At 42.0% G+C, this 19310-nt stretch overlaps 1 long non-coding RNA gene across 1 annotated transcript in view; it reads right to left on the minus strand.

Moving 5' to 3' along the window:
• Positions 1-16301: 16301 nt before the first annotated feature.
• LOC129047781 (uncharacterized) overlaps positions 16302-19310 on the minus strand; it is a 44651-nt gene continuing 41642 nt past the window's right edge. Inside the window, exon 5 of the long non-coding RNA XR_010136487.1 lies at positions 16302-16628. This is a non-coding gene — a long non-coding RNA (uncharacterized LOC129047781). The remainder of the gene's footprint in view (positions 16629-19310) is intronic.

The raw sequence follows: 19310 nt of genomic DNA on the forward strand, positions 1-19310 counted from the left end.
ATCTTTCCATACCCATATCCTTGCAAAATGCTACGTACATATTTGTGCTTGCTGATTTTTGAAAAAAAATTCAAAAATTTTTTTAACACATTTACTAATTAACCAAAAACTCAGTATCAACCAGTGCTAAAACAGGGAAGAGGGCATGCAGCTACCTGGATATGGCACACAGCTACCTGAACGGACAATATTACAGGAAAGGCAATATACATGGAAAGTCTGTTCTCTCTGCATAAAAACATATCTCAGAAAATAGTTTTTTCCCTGAGTTCCTGGCTCTGACATTAACAAAGGCAGACTGAGGGTGTCCAAGGTGACATACAGGATGGTGGGGGCTACTGATGCCTTTTCATGTGTGGAAAGATTAAAGGAAGGAAAGACAGGCCGGGCGTGGTGGTTCATGCCTGTAATCCCAGAGCTTTGGGAGGCTGAGGTGGGTGGATCACGAAGTCAGGAGATCGAGACCATCCTGGCTAACGTGGTGAAACCCCATCTCTACTAAAAATATGAAAAAATTAGCTGAGCGTGGTGGTGGGCACCTGTAATCCCAGCTACTCGGGAGGCTGAGGCAGGAGAATGGCATGAACCCGGGAGGCGGAGCTTGCAGTGAGCTGAGATCGCGCCACTGCACTCCAGCCTGGGCGACAGAGGGAGACTCCGTCTCAAAAAAAAAAAAAAAAAAAAAAAAGGAAGGAAAGAGAGAAGACAGGAATTAGGAGGTCGTTAGAGACTGTGACATTTGCCTACCAGATCCAGGTGAATCTCACTCTTTCTCCAGAAGCCCAGTTTTAAGCATTCAAAGTGCCCAATAGTGGAAGACAGCCTCACAATGGTAACGGGGGCCAGGGCTCCTGGCCACTGGAAAAGCTACAGCCGATTCTAGGGGAACAGCCAACAGAGATGTAATACATACCTGCATTTGGGAGGAAGTGAGGACCAGGCATCATTAAAGGCTTGTCTACATTTAAGTGTCTGTGGTTCCAGATGAACCTGTCCCAATGCTTCTCTCACCATTCTCTCTTCCTCAAATCAAGATGGACATAAAACTGAATCACCTCATTACTTACCAAACATTACAGTGAAAGTCTCACTCACCCTCATAATTAGTAAAAAAAAAAAAACCCTGCACTTACATGATTCTGAATGGGCAGATAAAAACATTGTATGTTCTGGCTTTATCAGAAGACTGAGGTCAAATGTGACAAGAACAAGCTCAGCTCTACCCGGGGATGAAGGGCCTGCCTCTCACCCACACCCTGGGGACATGGGCTCCCAAAGGTATTCAGACACCTCTACCGCTCCCTGCTGTTCAGGGACCAGTGAATCTTGCTTGTGTCCTGCCTTAATTCCACTTAGGACTTTTCTGACAATCGGACTTTATCATCTTTACATTTGCATCACTGCATCTGTGTATATGTCTGTAATTTTTTTATGTTTCTCAAAATACTTTATGTTGTTTTTATTTATTCTAAAAATCGTAAGTGGAACTATAACAGAGTAATGATGCAAATTTCACTCACAATTGAAGATTTAAAAATCCAAGTCTGGGTTTTCTTTCTTCTTTCCCGCAAAGGTCAGTAGGAAACTGTCTGCAACAGGAAATGCCCTGGTCTCCAGGTGCTGCTCCAAGATGTGGCCGACCCATTGCCATGTGTCATTCAAGTGACAGTGTTGAGGGACTAAATATGTCATTCCATGGTTAAGGTTGGCTACAACAAATCTGGCAAGAATTAAAGTGTAAAGATTTCAGGGAATATTGAACAATTAAAGCATCAGAAATAAATAGCAAAACAGAAGCTTTGCTGCTCCTATAATCAACCAAATGAAAGTTTAAAACAATAAAGAAACATTAATGTTTCAGGCCAGATCACTATTATTAAAGGTTTGTCCATTTCACTTAGAACTCAATTTCTCTACCTCAATATTACTGATATTTTGTACCTGATAATTTATTTTTGTAGTAAGGGACTGACTGTCCTGAGTGCTGTAGGATTTTGCAGGCCCTCACCTCTGTGGACTAGATGCCGTTCGACTTTGATGAAAAAAGGCTACCATGGCCGCAGTTGCCCTTGGATTCCAAGGCAGCAGAACATGAGCAAAAGCTTGCAGCCCTGTCAGTTGAGATGGTCCTCAATGATAAAGAAACAAATTACTTCTGGGCAGGCGCGGTGGCTCACGCCTGTAATCTCAGCACTTTGGGAGGCCGAGGCGGGTGGATCACCAGGTCAAGAGATGGAGACCATCCTGGCCAACAGGGTGAAACCCCGTCTCTACTAAAAATACAAAAATTAGCTGGGTGTGGTGGCGTGTGGCTGTAGTCCCAGCTACTCGGGAGGCTGAGGCAGGAGAATGGTGTGAACCCGGGAGGTGGAGGTTGCAGTGAGCTGAGATTGCACCACTGCACTCCAGCCTGGGGGACAGAGTGAGACTCTGTCTCAAAATAAATAAATAAATAATAATGGTAAATTCTATCATGTATATTTTACAACAATTTTTACAAAGGCATAAAACTTCATAAGAAAATACCTTCTTTGGAGGCAACCTCTGCAAAAGACAATGTGGCTTTGAGGGAACAGGGCATGGTGCTGCTGAGGCCCAGCAGCAGTGCCAGTAGCCAGGCTCCTGCAAGCCCATCTGCACCCCGATCCCAGCTCTGCCAGCCCGTGGCTCTGCTCTGGGCTCCCCACCAGGGCTGCAAATTGATAAAGCAGCTCTACACATATCAAAACATCTAAGAAACATAAATGATTCTCTAACTTGTACAGTATGAATAATTATCCCAAAAGAGCATTTCCTCTTATGTGTGACAGATGTCAGACCATCAATATAGGAGTGTATTAGGGTTCTCTAAAGAAAGGGACCCAATAGGGGAGATATAGATGTATATCGGGTCCCAGAGATAAATACACAAATATTTGTATGTGGACATATGTATATATATAGGAATCAGTTCACAGGATTCTGGAGGCTGCGAAGTTCCATAATCTGCCATCTGAAAGCTGAAAAATCAGGAAAGCCCACAGTGCAATTAAATCTGAGTCCAAAGGCCTGAGAATTAGAGCATTGCTGTCAGAGGGCAGGAGAAGAGAGATGTCCCAGGCCAAATACCAACAAGGGATTCCCCTTTCTCTGCCTTTTTGTTCTACTTGGGCCCTCAGTGTTTCGGATGATATCTGCCCACATTTGTGAGGGTGATCTTCTTTACCAAGTCCACCAATTCAAATGCTCATTTCTTCCAAATCACACTCACAGACACACCCAGAAAGAGTGTTTGACCAGCTATGTGGGCATTCCTTAGCCCTCTCAGGTTAACACATAAAAGTCACCATTACAAGGGGAAAGAGCGAGTGGGGATGTATGGACTATGCACCCTCACCTTCCTAAAGTGGGGACTATCAAAAGTAGATTGAGTTAGTCATGCATAATGCAAAATGTAAATCAAGGCTCTGCTTGTTTCATGATAGTATGAAAGATAGTATAAAAGTTACAATTTTTAAAGATAAAACAAACACAAAGTAAACAACAAACAAACAAAGCTCAGAGGTTGGAAAGTTTTCTGTGAACCAGAATTAGTAGAACTTGTCCTAAATGTGAACTCCGGACCTCCTCATAAGTAACTTAGTCACGGAACAACTGTGCTGAAGATGAACAAGCATAAATGTTGAGAATTGTTTGGTTTTCAAATGCAGAATCAAATTAGCTGTAAAGTCATTTCATTATGTAAGCTATGCTGTGTCTCTCCCTATGGTAGTGTATATATATGATATTATGGTGAAAGGAAATGGAATAGAGCAGCCTTAAAACCCTTGATTGAATCCGACAAGTCTGGGACAATTACCTCATTCCTCAAATATTTTATTTAATGTCCTGGTGGTATTCACACTCTCATCCCCTAATGTAATTCTGTTTTATAATTGGTATTATCAATGATAAATTGGTATCTTTAATCATAATGAGAATTGTAGGCAAATCTTCTCCGTGCTTCAATAAGAAATCTAATTTTTCTTTTAGAAAACAAAGGATGTTTTCCCCTACTGATACATATAACTACACTTCTTATTAAATAATTTCAGCTCGCTTGTGTTTCCTAAGCTTTCATTTTGCAGTTCAATAGTACTTAAGATAGGATTGAGTCCCACATCTGTGTTAGCATGCTGGTGCCGCCAAAGTACCACAAACTGGAGGCTCCAGACAACAAAGATGTATTAACTCACAAGTTCTAGAGCCAGAAGTCCAAAATCAAGGCTGTGGCAGTGCTGGCTTCTTCCTGGAGGTTCGGAGGGTGGCTCTGTTCCCTGCCTCTCTCCCGGTGCTTCCCAGCAATCCTTGGCCTACAGCTGCACGAGTGCAGTCTCTGAGCCGTGGTCCATCATGCTTTTCCCTTAGTATCTCTGTGTCTCTTCCTATGAAGACAGGAGTGATAGGAGGAGGGCCCACACTGATCCAGGATGAGCTCATCTTAACTTGATTTTTCTGGCAAAAACCCTATTTCTCAATAAGGTCCTAAGCTGAGCTTCCAGCTGAACAGGAGCTTTGGAGGGACACTATTCAACCCACACGACCTCCCTCTTCTGAAACCAATTTTTAAATAACCTTTCTTGTTATATTTTCCATTGATTTCTGGTTTCTTGCTTCAGTCCATCCGTGTGGTGGTGGATGAACAGCAGTGGCCGAACAGTTTCCATGATCCTGTTAGCACTTGTTCTTGTTACACTCCCTGTCCCTTTCTCTTTCATAGCCTTTGCCATTGTTCAACAGTCGGAGGACCGATGCTAGGTGGACCACCAATACAGCCTGTCCACCAAACCTCAGTGGTCCATCCAGATGAGCAGGGGCGAACTAGAACCCTTACCTGGGACTTAATCTTAGAATTACACAGAAAAGCCTTTTTTCTCTCATCAAAAAGCTTCAACACTTCAGCTGCTATGGCATCAGCCTTATGAAGAAGCTGACCTGGGAGAATAAAGCCAGCACAAGAGAGAATCATATATGAAAGATAAGAGAGTCCCAACAGCACCCATGTTCCTAACTTCACACATTAAAGCCAGTTTGAAATGACCTAAGATCTATCCACTTTTTTTCTTAGTATTTGCTAATTGCAACCAAAGAATTCTGACTAAAATAGACATCGGAGGTGTTGTGTTATGTTTTCCCAGGGTTGCCACAACATATTATCATAAACTAGGTGGCATGTAAACAGAAATTTATTGGCTTACAATTCCAGAAGATCAAAGCCTGAAGTCAGGTGACAGCAGGGCCATGCTCCCCCTGAAGGCTCCAGCGGGAAATCCTTCCTGCATCTTCCTGGCTTCAGGTGGTTGCCAGCAATTCTCAGCTCACAGCTGCATCACTCCAATCTCTCCCTTCATCATTGCATGGCCTTCCACCCTCTCCACGTCTCTCTGTCTTTCTGTGTCTCCAAATCTCCCTCTCCTTGTAAGGACACCAGTCATTTCATTTGGGGCCCACCTTAATCCGATATGACTTCATCTTAACTTCATTACATCTACAAAGACCCTATTTCCAAATAAAGACACAATTCCAGGTTTTGTGTCTATTACATTTACAAATGACGAACACGAAAATTTGACCTTGGCTGATTCAAGCTGTGACAGAGAACCTTGAATAGGCTCAAGGAGGCAAAACTACTTTGCTGCTTAGTGCACTGTGCATTAAGTTCTTCCCTTTTGTCACTTGGGAGTCAATCCCCCTGCATTCTGAAATGATTTAGGGGACCTTGCAGAAAATCAGTGCAGTCAATTGTGTCAACTACTTCCTAAGAAATTCAGTAAGACGCAATGGAAGCTTTAGAGAGAAGCCACAGTCTCAGTCAACCTGCCTAGACACAGAAATGGAACAGGTGAGCAAACATGCATGGGGAATAGCATTTAGCCCATGTCCAAATAGCCAACACCATTTAAGGACAATCATGCAGTGACCAGGAATGAGGACACTCAGGAAGCAGCAGAGTGGACTCCCTTAGGCAAAGGGCAATGCAGCTGCTGCTGTCAAGGGGCAGAAAAATCCCAGGCCAGTCCAGACTCAAGATGTGGTTTGTATACTCTCCTTGCTGTGGGAGACTGGATTATGGTCTATCAAAGATTCACTCTATTCTCTTTAACATCCATGACAGGAGCATACTTCTCTCCCCATTGATGTTGGGGATATGGCCATATGACTTGCTTTGGCCAATGAGCATTAACAGACTTCACCCGAGCAGGGGCTTGAAATGCTCATGAAATGCCCGTCCCTTGTGCTTCTGCCATTGCCCCAAGGAGAGCACATGCTAAGCAGCACGGCACAGGAACAGCTACATGAAGCTAACTTGAAACCCACCTGCAGCCTGGAGCCAAGCCCAGCCCTGACTTAATCAGCTTAACTCCAAGCAACCTGCTGATGTGCGAGCAAGAAATCAATAGTTGTTGCCATAATCCATTGAGTTTGGGGGTGGTTTGTTATGCAGCATATTTGTGAGAATAGCTAACTAATAGAATAGCTAATAGAGGTCTGCTCCCCAGATAAAATGGATAGACAACTGATTAGAGCATTAGAAATTGGATCGTTTTCCAATCCTGGCAAACAGGAATTCAAACCTTATTGTAATTATATTTGCTGAGCCAGAAACGTTTCTCTGCCAAAAAATGTTTAAAAATGAATATTCTTAGCAATCCCTGGCCCAAATAAAGCATGATACACATGCTGAGCTAAGTTGCATGTTCTTTACACATTGCTAAATAAGAATTTTCATTATCCTGTTTTTCCTCTACTGTTTCATTTCAGATGGTTGGGTAGCTAAATTTGATATGTGGCAGGATCCCATGAAGCTATTCATCCAGAACTGACCCAGAAAACAAACCTTGGCCACAGTTCTGAGTTCAGAGTTAGACCCGAAGCTGCCTCACTTTGACATTCATCCTTCCTCATCCTCAGCCTGCATGTTCCCTGGAGGGTGCTCCTGTGTGCCCTCCTTACGTGGTGCTTGCTTGCCCACCTGCACCCCAGCAGGAGCTCCCAGCTGGCCTGTTCCAGCCCCATGTCACCTCCTGCCAGATTCTGCCCAGGGCAACCCAGAGAACCTTGTCTCAAGCTGGTGAGCTGCAACCACACCTCCAATGAGGTCGGAGGCCCAGTCTTGGGGAGTGCGGCCCCTTTTCAAGTTTGTTTCTTCCTTGGGGACTCTCCCAGAGCCCAAATATTTTCTTCAGGTATCCCTTTATTGTTAACTCCATGTAACATTTGATATTATTTATATTGATTTTCCTTTCCAAATTACTATGTGGTTTCTGTTTCCTCATTGGATGTTGATTGATTCAATTGCAGAAACTGATACAAGCTTTTCCTAAATAAATATTAATTTTATTAGTGACAGTTACTATTCTCTGGAAACCTAAATGACTTAGTTTTCTTTATTAAAATGTTTTGTTTAACAGCCTAAGCTAGGTAGTTTCACGCTTACTAATTTTCACTACATTTTATTTCAAATACACACTGGTGTATGCAATCTCTCCATCTCAGACTCTATTTAGTTCTCCCAAGCTCCACCGGCCTCACTGTCTCCCTCTGTTTCTAAAGTGGCTAACTCACAGCACAATGTACGCAGAGTTTGCGAACACCCTAACCATACTGATCTGAGGAGTAAAAGGAACTAACAAAAATTTTTTGATTTCTATATTGCTGTTTAATTTCTATAACAACTCTACATAATAAAGTTTTATTGTGAAAAAAACAGCTTCAGATTAATTTGCTCAGAATCATGTGATCATAAGCAAACCTCTATCCTTCAAAACATTTTTTCCACTGTCATGCAACTTTTAAATTAATATTATTTTTAATTGAAAAATCATCATTGTACACATGTATTGGGTACAAAGTGAAGTTCTGATTTATGTACATGATATGGAATGTTAAATCAAGTCAATTTAAATATTCATAATGTCACTTATTATTTTCTGTGGTGAGACATTTGAAGCTTACTCTTCGAGCATTTTGAAGTGTACTTTTAAAACGGTGGGATCATCATCTGTGACTATACAAGAAATCTGTCAGTATGGTTATAGTTTCATAGAATTCCTTATATGTGCACCAGGCAAAGAGATGGGAACAGAGTATTATTAAACTGGTGACTAGCACATAGTAGATTCACAATAAATACTTATTGAATAAATAAAAAAAACAGAAGAGTACAAAGTGAATCTTAGAAGTTACAAAAAAGGTAGCAAATTTGGTCTGGAATCCAAGCAGCAGAGGAACAGGTGGATAATACGCATTGTTAATTTCAGTATCTGAAACTCAAGGAATAACGAAAGCAATAAAAACAAAAATGGCTGCCACTTATTGAGGCTTTACATGTGCCAGATCTCTGTCATATTATTTAACCTTCAATGAAAACTTATTGGAACATAGCCTGTTATTATTCCCAGCCTGCAGATGAGAAAATTGCAGGACATGACCTACCTGGAGACTCAGATTAAGTGGCAAAGTCATGACTGAATCAAAATTCAAACGTTTGGCCAGGTGTGGTGGCTCATGCCTATAATCCCAGCACTTTGGGAGGCCGAAGTGGGTGGATCACCTGAAGTCAGGAGTTCGAGACCATCCTGGCCAACATGGTGAAACCTTGTCTCCACTAAAAATACAAAATTAGCCAGGCGTAGTGGCACATGCCTGTTATCCCAGCTACTCGGGAGGCTGAGGCAGGAGAATTGCTTGAACCCAGGAGGTGGAGGTTCCAGTGAGCCAAGATGATGCTCCATCCAGCCTGGGCAACAAGAGCAAAACTCCATCAAAAAAAAAAAAATCCAAACTCTTAGCTACTGCCCTTATACTAATTGTCAATAAAGAAGAAAACACAACCCAAATTCTTGAAAGGAGCAGGGTGTGGGCAGCCACGGAGTGCTCCCAGGTGTGTGGGCCCAGCAGCACCAGACTCTGCACACAGGAGTGCCTCCTTTCCACCCAGGCCTGGTTTCTTGGAATGCCTGCTTCACCTGCCAGCATTTGCCTCAGACACATAAACTTCCCATGGAGTATATGAGTAAGCTCTGACAGCTCCATTGTTGGTGAGCTACTGGATAGCAGGAATTATAACCCAATTAAATTCAATACTCTATGGAGAAGGAAAAGGCAATGCAGTCCATCTTACTGATAGACAATTTTAGAATAGGTGTCTGGGATAGAACACACACATTATTTAATCACCAAATAAGGGTAAAGTTGTAAAAGACAGTAAACCATAGCAGGCTCAGATATTATCTCTAAAGATTTTATTTGATATCCAGGATCCAAGAATGAAAAACATCCAACAATTATGAAACCAGCTTTTGCAGTGGCTATCATCACCCAGGAAAAGGCATTGTTTAAAAATCCAAAGAAAATGGAGCAATGTTAAAACCAATTAAGCATTCAAGAACAGGTAAGAGATTAAATAAATAATGGTGAATCCATGTTATGAAATACTGGAGCTGAGCAAATGATATTTCAAGTAATCTTTATGACATGGGGAATATTTTCACTGTATAATGTCATCTGAAAAAACATGCGTAACGCCAATCTGTTTACACAATTTCATCTCAATTATTGAAAAGAACACATATCCATAAGAAAAAAAACCTAAAGGAAGAGGCAGATTCCCATGGAGGGCAGTCGTGCCAAGCAGAGGCATGGCCTGATGGGCTCACTGGCACCACAGACATTACTCTGTGGTGGGAAGAGGAGGCTGGAGGGCCAAATTCTATGATGTATGGCTCTCTGCATATACAGCTATGCTCACGCACACACACACACACACACACACACACACACACAAAGGATTTTCAACAGAGATGCAATCTACAAACTTCCTAGTGACAGGTATCATGTGGTGAGTAAACCCCCAAAAGGATCTTATGCCCACGAGACAGAAAATTACAGATTTATCAAACTTTCCCAATTATCTGTATGTGTCCCTGACCCTTTCCTCCCCTGTGCAGAGGATGTCTCATGCTTGTCTTCTCAAAAAATGACAGTTTTGGAAAGGCCCAATGGCTTCATCCGTGAGTCACTAAGGTGCCAGAAACCTTGCAGAATTTCCCGTGGTCTTCTGCTTTTTCAGTCTCTTTGAGTTCGTATTTAGGGGCAGAAAAGCAGGAGAGCCTGAACTTGAGGCCCTGGAGCTGCTGTCAGTAAACCTGGAGAGAAGGGCTGTGTGTCTACACTCCGAGGTGCTAGATCATTATCCCCTTCAGTCTGGGTGTCTGAGAAGCTTGGTCTATTAGTCTAGCAGAACAGACTGAAGATTCCACAGGAACTCAAGGGGAACTGACTCCCGCCCTCCCGCCAGCCCCCAAGCGTGAGAGGGCATCACTAAGTCCTCCTCGGGCTCTGGCTAGAGTTCATCTGCGAGGTCTTAGGAGACTTAATTTTTCCAAATTCTCCTTCTGCTTTTACAGAATAATCCCAAAGTTGATTTTTTATTAAAGAAAAAAGATCTATATTATAAGGGTTCTTACATAATTATTACAAAGTTAGCCTATATAGTGCAGAAATTGGAATTTGATTAGTATAAATGCATTTTTATCTGAATTTTTGAAAAGCAAGTTCAATAAGCCAAGTTTGATTTGTTGATATTCAGTGTTTATAATTTTATGGAGACGTGTTTTAACTTTTACTCTATTTCTGTGCTCAGAGAGTTATTTGATAAGCCTGTGCAACTTGACTTCGGAGTTTTATTTCAAGCATATGTAGTTTTTATCAGGAAATCATATTTTTTTAGAATTATGTATTCATCATACAAAAATCCTTAATTAGCAGTAGTCAAGAAAAACTCTTAGACTGAAGACTGATCAGCCTAGCCTCCAGAGGAAATGTACGTTAGTGGGACAATGTCCTCTAATAAAGGAACATTCAAGTCAGAAATCGCAGCAAAACACCTTAAATTGTTAACTACGAAGGAAACAGCGCCTCCAAATTGATAAGGCATTTAGATCTGTCTAGGCGTTAGAGAAAGTTTCATAACTGCCCACACGTATATTGCAAATATTGAATCATTAGCAATTACTTTAAATATGTTCTTTGCATTTAAAGTGAGAAGAATGCTTTCTCCCTGTGGCATGCTTACCCTGGGTTCTTGGAGAACTTTAGATCAATGATGTGGCCAGCGAGCCCCAGCCCAAATCATGAAATTCAAAGACGTGAGTGTATGCTGGCACTTACTGCGTGCTGGGAGGGTCTCTCAAAAGCAGAAGGAACTCAGTGGTCACCTGCGGAATCTTACACACAGCAGCTCTTGTGTGCAAAGAGAACATAGCGCCACTGTTTATTTACTACACTGATTTTTTAATTTTTATTTATTTTTAATTTTTGCAGAGCTGCCCTTGCTGATTATAAAGGAAAATTATCTATTAAGATTTAAAATATTAAACTCATAATTTAAACTGGTTTCTCAGTTAACGCTCAGTATCCTGTAGGAAAAAAACCAGTCTGCCAATGTTCTAGGTTACCCAGCCTCCCTGTGACTAGTCAAGAGGGCATCAGAAAGGCATCATAGCTCACCAATAGCAAATGTGTGTGTGTGTGTGTGTGTGTATGTGTGTGTGTGTGTGTATATGTGTGTGTGTGTATGTGTGTGTGTGTATGTGTGTGTGTGTGTGTGTGTGTGTGTGTGTGTGTGTGTGTGTGTGTGTGTCCACTCTGTTCCTAGGCACTGGGGACACTATTGGAAACAAAATGTCAAATTCTTTGTTCTCACACAGCTCATATTTTAGTAGGGAGATGAAGAAAGAAAATAAACAAATACATGTGTCATATGGTGATAGGTGTTAAAAAGAAACACGGGACCAGGGGCTGTAGTGAAAGTAGTGCCGGGAGAATGATTTTAGAAGAGGTGGTCGGGGAAGCCACACTGATGTGGTGGTGACTGGGAGCAGAGATGTGAATGCAGTAATGGACTCAGCCACCTGGCTATCTAGGCTATGTGGGGAACACATTCCTACAGAGCAGAAGACATGGTATCTGCAAAGACCCTGAGGTGTGAGGGCGCCCCCACCCCGGGTGTTTCACAGAAAATCTTCAGGGAAAGCAGTGGGGCTCATGGGATCTTCAAGCCAAGGGGGAGAGTCAGGATCCTGGGTTGCCACATCTGGGACAAAGGACCTCCCCATGTCATTGCTTCTTGCCTTGCTGACATTCTCTGCTAGGACAAGGCTGGATGCTGCTCATGATTTATTTCACTCTGGCCCAAAAACTCAGCAGCCTTCCTGGCTGGTGCAGCCCTACTCAGGTGCACCCTGGCCCTACATCTGATATCTGGCTGCACCTCCAGTTCGGATCTAGACCAGGTGGGCCACTCTTCAGCCTCTTCATTTCTGCCAGGGTGACCCCTCTTGATCCCATATGTGTCCAGGAGCCAAGAGAAGCTCAAGCCCTGCACCTCAGGGCATCTCACTTGTTGGCTGCGCTACACCACCTAAGGGCCTTGGCTGAGCCTGAGTTGGTGTGGGGGCTGCTTCAGGAGGCCAGTCTTTCCCCGAACCTGAAACATGAATGGGGCGAGGGCCACCCTCCCCACACCAGGACCACAAAGGAGTGGGCTTCCCTTGCACTTCCCCACATCACATCCTCCACTCTTACAGCACCAGCTCTGTGCTGAGAGCAAATGAAGATATTTTCTGCACACATTTGTAGAATGTGTAGGATCGGAGTCTTCCAGGCTTAGCCCACCCTCATCCAAAGGAGGCTTATTATACTGTGAAGCCTCAGCCAACAAATCAGAGGCCAAATATGACATTGTTCAGCTTCAGTTCCATTTGCAAAATATTTCTGCCTTTAGGCCGCACTGCCTAGTGAAGTGTGCCCCATTCCCTGCCTGTGGCACCTTTTGACTAATAGTCACACATGGACTGCTACATATTTTTTATTAGAGAAGTTACAGCCCCATTCTCACTGTTATTTTAAATTTGAAATTATTACTTCAATTTAAACCTTTACAAGAATTTTAGATATGGTCACATTGGTGAAACAGTGCAATAAACAATTGTGTAAGAAACACTATACGTATGTATACAATCTTAAGATTTTATATGTGTTGCATATAGTTGATTGTATCACTTAATGAACTCAATTGTTAAACTGAAATTTGCACATATATGATAAACGATAGAAAGACAAATGATAGAGAATAGGTTATATATATGTGTGTGTACAAATATATATATATATAGATATATAGAGAGAGAAATGTATATAATTCACTGAATGATTTCCTTCAGTTAGAAGGAATCTAGGCGCATCTATTTTTTTTCATCTTGTATTAGATGGAAGTTGCATTTTTTCCTTAGGTGTCACCATAAAAGGATAAAAGGAGATCAAGGGAGGCCAGAAGGGAGAGTGTCTGTAGCTACATTCCCAATAAGTTCTTTCCAACTGCCTCTTAGGCAATTGCTAGGCAAACTATCAGCAAAGAACGGGGCTTGCTTTGGCTTAAACTGTCAACACTAAGTTGTTTGGGTCCTCACACTGATCTGTGCCAAGGTGCAATGCTTTATCAAGGCTGCAGACACCTTTCTAGTGGAAGCGCCACTTCAGCCTGGAGGAAGCAGCAGGGAGACACCAGGGCAGGACCTCAAATACCACAGCCATTCACAGGCCCTCAGGCAGCAGCCACCAGTCTCCCTTACTGAGAAATGACTTGCAGTTGTTTGCTTCTGTAATTCTGTCTTGGAAGCCACGTTGTGGTTCTTACTGGAGTCTGACTCATTTATATTCATGTTTTAAAGAAAAAAAAATTTTTTTTGAGATGGAGTCTTGTCCTGTCCCTCAGGCTGGAGTGCAGAGGTGTGACCATGGCTCACTGCAACCTCCGCCTCCTGGGGTCAAGCAATTCTCCTGCCTCAGCCTCCCCAGTAGCTGGGATTACAGGCATCTGCTACCACACCTGGCTAATTTTTATATTTTTTTTTGTAGAGACGGGGTTTCACCATGTTGGCCAGGCTGGTCTGAGGAACACCTGACCTCAGGTGATCCGCCCGCCTCAGCCTCCCAAAGTGTTGGGATTACAGGCGTGATACACCGCACCTGGCCAGAAAACATTTTTTAAGTATAGAAAAATGAAATCAACTGCCATGATTCAGGGTTGGAGGAACTGAGTCAGTTGCTTTGTTTTTAAAAGTCTTGTGTTACCACAAATGTGTAGGGAAAGCATCAGAATAAGAGGCCATTTCTATCCACTCAAGGATGAAACAGGGCAGATGTTCAGCGCCTGCTGCCTCCATTCCAATTCAGCAGCTGCCTGGGGTAACAAGGCCCATATTTCTTTATCTTCTAAATGAGAATAAACCTGCTTTGAGCACCGCAGATGACTTCTTCTTTTTTTTTTTTTTTGAGACGGAGTGTCGCTCTGTCGCCCAGGCTGGAGTGCAGTGGCACGATCTCTGCTCACTGCAACCTCCGCCTCCCGGGTTCATGCCATTCTCCTGTCTCAGCCTCCCGAGTAGCTGGGACTACAGGCGCCTGCCACCTCTCCCGGCTGATTTTTTTGTATTTTTAGTAGAGACGGGGTTTCACCTTATTAGCCAGGATGGTCTCTATCTCCTGACCTAGTGATCCACCCGCCTCGGCCTCCCAAAGTGCTGGGATTACAGGTGTGAGTCACCGCACCTGGCCGAGCACCGCAGACTTCTAACCATGACTGGGCATTCTGAGCACTCATTCCCCAGCCTGACAAGAGGAACCAGGTGCGCCAAGCATGGGGGGGATGGTCACTATTGCTGACCGGTCTCCCTCGGGCGCTCCACTCTGGGCAGCTGAGCACTCTGCGAGGAGATGGGGCAGAACCACCCCAGTGACCACACACTCCCACTCTGTTCCAGGCATAGCGTCCAGCCTCTCTGGGCTTCCTCTGGCAAAGCCCGTCTAATACTGCATGGGGCACAGATCCTGGGGCCACCTCTCTCTGCAAAGCCCTCTCTCCTTGTCACCTGAAGAAATCTGGAGAAATTTACATAGACCTGAAACCCTGAAACCTACACTGGCCCCTCTGGGGTGCCAAGCTTATTTCTTCTCAGTGGCCTAATTTTTTCTTTAAATTCTCTTTACCACTTAAGAATGGGGAGAGGGAAGAGGAGGTTAAGGACAATCAGGATATCAACACCTTAATACCTGAGTGGACTCTCCTCACACTAGATTTACAAAGAAAAATTAAACTACTTTTTAGTGATAGGATCATTTTAACTTTTCTTCCTGTAACGTTTTCAAAAATGATATGTAAAAAACAAGGAGCTTATTTCAGGTGTTTTCTGCTGGCAGCCTGGGGAAGTAATTGTTATTCTACTATTTTTACTGTTATTTATACACCCCATAATATTTCAGGGAATCTGAGATGAAAGAAACTAGTTTATAAAAACCAGTACACATTCTCATGATTCAAATAAACTGTTGGCCAGGCGTGGTGGCTCACACCTGTAATCCAAGCACTTCAGAAAGCCCAGGCAGGTGGATCACCTGAGGTCAGGAGTTCGAGACCAGCCTGGTGAACATGGCGAAACCCCGTCTCTACTAAAAATACAAAAATTAGCCGGGTGTGGTGGCACATGCCTGTAATCCAAGCTACCTGGGAGGCTGAGGCAGGAGAATCGCTTGAACCCGGAAGGCAGAGGTTGCACTGAGCCAAGATCATGCCATTGTATTCTAGCTTGGGCAACAAGAGTGAAACTCCATCTCAATAAATAAATAAATAAATAAAAATTTTAAAATAAACTTTTATAAAATTTCTTATTCTAATAATTTAACTCAGCACAGTTACAATTAAATAGTGTAAAGATCTTTTGGATTTGGTTTTGGTTATTTTCCTCAGATCACTCTGGGTGGCTCCCTGTTGATGTTCAACCATGTCTGGTTTGGTGGAATATGTAAGTTGAATAGAATGGTATTGGTAGTGATTTTCTGTCAATTGGTAAGTTAAGAAATGATTTAATTATGCAAAAAGCAGACAGTGCTATGTTATGAAAAGATCTCCTTGAGGGCTTGAGGTCTTTTCTTTCTCAGCACTGCTGAAACAGTGGATACCTAACAAGCTTGGGTACAGTGTCCAGCTGAGGCTTCCAGGGCAAACCTTCCAGCTTACAGAGCAAACCTCACTGCTATGCCAGAGGCTTGTCGGGAGAAGAGCTTGGATCTGGGATACACAATTAAGAACTCATTTAAAAGAAAGATCCTGCAATGTTAAATATCAAAATATCTGTGCATTTGTATATACAGTTACATACTTGGTATGACACTGGTTACCAACTTGGCTGAGTCTGCTGAGATAGAACACAAACACACACAAGTCATGTACGTGGATTTATTACTTACAGATAGGCAGCAAGGGCCAACAGCACCTGGGATTCATGGCAAACTAGTCCTCCAAGGCTGGGGAAAGCTGCTCGGGGGAGGTGTAGTCCTGTCTGTGCATGCCACACTTGTACCTCAGCTAGGGACCCGCAGAAGCAGCCCACCCTGGGTTTTATACTCCAAGGTGAAGTTACCCCCTGGACAAAGCATTGAAAGACATTCAGTTTCCAAGGGAACTGGAACAGGACCTGGGCTATTCTAGCCAGTCCTTTCTTCTCTCAGGATGTTGCATTCCCAGTACATTCTACAGTTATTCTTGAGAACTACAAAAGAGAAAGGGGAGAGAACTGGGTTGGTCCAAGGCCACCCAGAAAACTGTCCTGCACTTAGATTATTCTAACCTTTGCAATTAAGATAAATGCTGCTAATTAGTCAAACTTGTGTTATGATAATCATCCAAACATAGTCTTAAGTGCATTTATTATGTAACTAGAGAAATCAAAAACAAATAAACTGAGCATTCAACCCAAGAAGCTGGATGAAAATGCAAAAAAAAATAAGGGAAAGATATTAAAAACAAGTTTATAAAATAAAAAAGAAAAATTTTTCAATGACATTTTCTGATTTTTTTCATGTTCATATCATTTGAATATTTTTCTACATGAATATTTGTAGTTTTAGTACTGACTTGTAGGAGCTGTAAATGGCAATTTATTGTTATATAGGATACAAATGTTTTTCATGTATTTATTCACTTTTCTATAAAGTTTATTTACACCATTCTCACTGATAACATTTAAAATTATAACATAGAATTTAACATTCTTCAGATATACTCATCATAGCTAAATTTGATTATTCTCTTCTGTGTTATATAACCATCTTCTGAGTTCTCTGTTACTGGACATTTGGATAAATAGCTTCAAGGGCATGTGTTGGATATATTAAATAAATACTTACTGAGGTACATTGTTAACAAAAACAAAAGTTCAGTGGAGCTCATATTGACCAGCCAGTTTTCCACAGCAGTATCTTCATTCTGTGGATGAAATAAAATCTAATCCTCCAAAAATACTGTTGTGTTTTTCCCTACATGTTCGTTCCTGACTTTAATAAAGTGTTTAAATCCTTCTAAAAGATTCTGCCTTATATCAAATAATAGAAACAAATACCCAGATTCTTCTGTTTTTTTAAAGAGTTTAAAGTCAACTGCTTTTTATTTAATTTTTTTCAGAAATGAAAAGTAGGATGTTTTAAAAATACTTCTTAGGGCCGGGCATGGTGGCTCACACCTGTAATCCCAGCAATTTGGGAGGCCAAGGCAGGCAGATCACCAGGTCAGGAGATGGAGACCATCCTGGCTAACACAGTGAAACCCCATCTCTACTAAACATACAAAAAAAAAATTAGCCGGGCTTGGTGGCGGGCATCTGTAGTCCCAGCTACTCGGGAGGCTGAGGCAGGAGAATGGTGTGAACCCGGGAAGTGGAGCTTGCAGTGAGCCGAGATGGCACTGCACTCCAGCCTGGGCTAGAGAGGGAGGCTCCATCTCAAAAAAAAAAAAATACAAAACTTTATAGGATGAGACCACTACACTTTTTTCAAGTGAGATCACTAGATCATTCTTATCATTGTTTTTACTTAGCACTTTCCCACTGTTGGGATGTAGCCACTCTTAGATGATACGTGCCAATAGAGCAAATCATCAAAAATGGAAACTCATCTGTTTCACCAATATTTCAGTTTCACAATTAACTACTTTCTGATTTTAAGATGATGGCTGGTACAAAATAAACCCATTCCATTTTATTATACCATTTCCTTTTTGAGAGAAGTCAAGCATCAATGAAGATCTGTAAAACTTAGTTGAGTTTTCATTTCTCATACAGAAGAATTTCCAGGGCTTTATAAACTTAAGAGAGAGCATTCTACTAATCAGTCCACTAAAATATGCTTTGAAAGTAGTTCCAAAATACCTTTTATAAGATTATTTACTATAAGTTTATTCTGCATAAGTTTGTATATAACCTTTTTAAAAATTATTAAGAATATATCATCATATCTTTCTTTAAATTCATCTTGAACTGATCCACACTATATAATACAAAATGAGAAACAACTAAAGTTGACACAGACAAAAATCTGTATCCTTTGGTACTCCTTTTATTAACCAAAAAATGGAAAACAAACTAAGAAATAAGTTATTTTATGAAATTAGGGATGCTATTATGAGGAAAATGTAGTAGTACTGGACCTGCCTGAGGTGAAAAGTTCAAAGAGAGAAACTTCCATCCACAAGCTAAAACCCAAAACGGCTACATAGCCAGTGTGTCAATCTCATTTCTGGAGTGCTGTAAGAAAATAACTGTCAGTCTAGAATTCTATATCCAGCACAAATATTCTTCAGGAATAAAGTGGAACATCAGGAGGAAAGAAAAAACAATAAAAGAGCAAAGCTTTGGGTAAATACAGGTTTTCCTTCTACTCTTGAATTTCCAAATTATGTTTGACTATTGAAGTAAAAATTATAATAACATCTGATGTGATTCTCGATGTATGTAGAAAAAAATATTTAAGACCGTTATATTATTATTATTATCATTTATTTTTTTTGAAACAGAGTCTCCCTCTGTCACCCAGGCTGGAGTGCAGTGGCACAATCTTGGCTCACTGCAAGCTCTGCCTTCCAGGTTCATGCCATTCTCCTGCCTCAGCCTCCCGGGTAGCTGGGACTAAAGGCACCCGCCACCACGCCCAGCTCATTTTTTGTATTTTTTAGTAGAGACGGGGTTTCACCGTGTTAGCCAGGATGGTCTTGATCTCCTGACCTGGTGATCTTCCCGCTTTGGCCTCCCAAAGTGTTGGGATATACAGGCGTGGGCCACCGCGCCCAGCCAAGACCATTATATTATAAATGGAGGAGGGAAAGAGACACAAAAGGGGATATAATTTCTATACTTTAACCAAACTGGTAAAATATTGATACCAGCAGAATATGCTGTTAT

The sequence above is a fragment of the Pongo abelii genome, chromosome 13, assembly GCF_028885655.2.
Source record: "Pongo abelii isolate AG06213 chromosome 13, NHGRI_mPonAbe1-v2.0_pri, whole genome shotgun sequence".
Lineage (NCBI taxonomy): Eukaryota > Metazoa > Chordata > Mammalia > Primates > Hominidae > Pongo > Pongo abelii.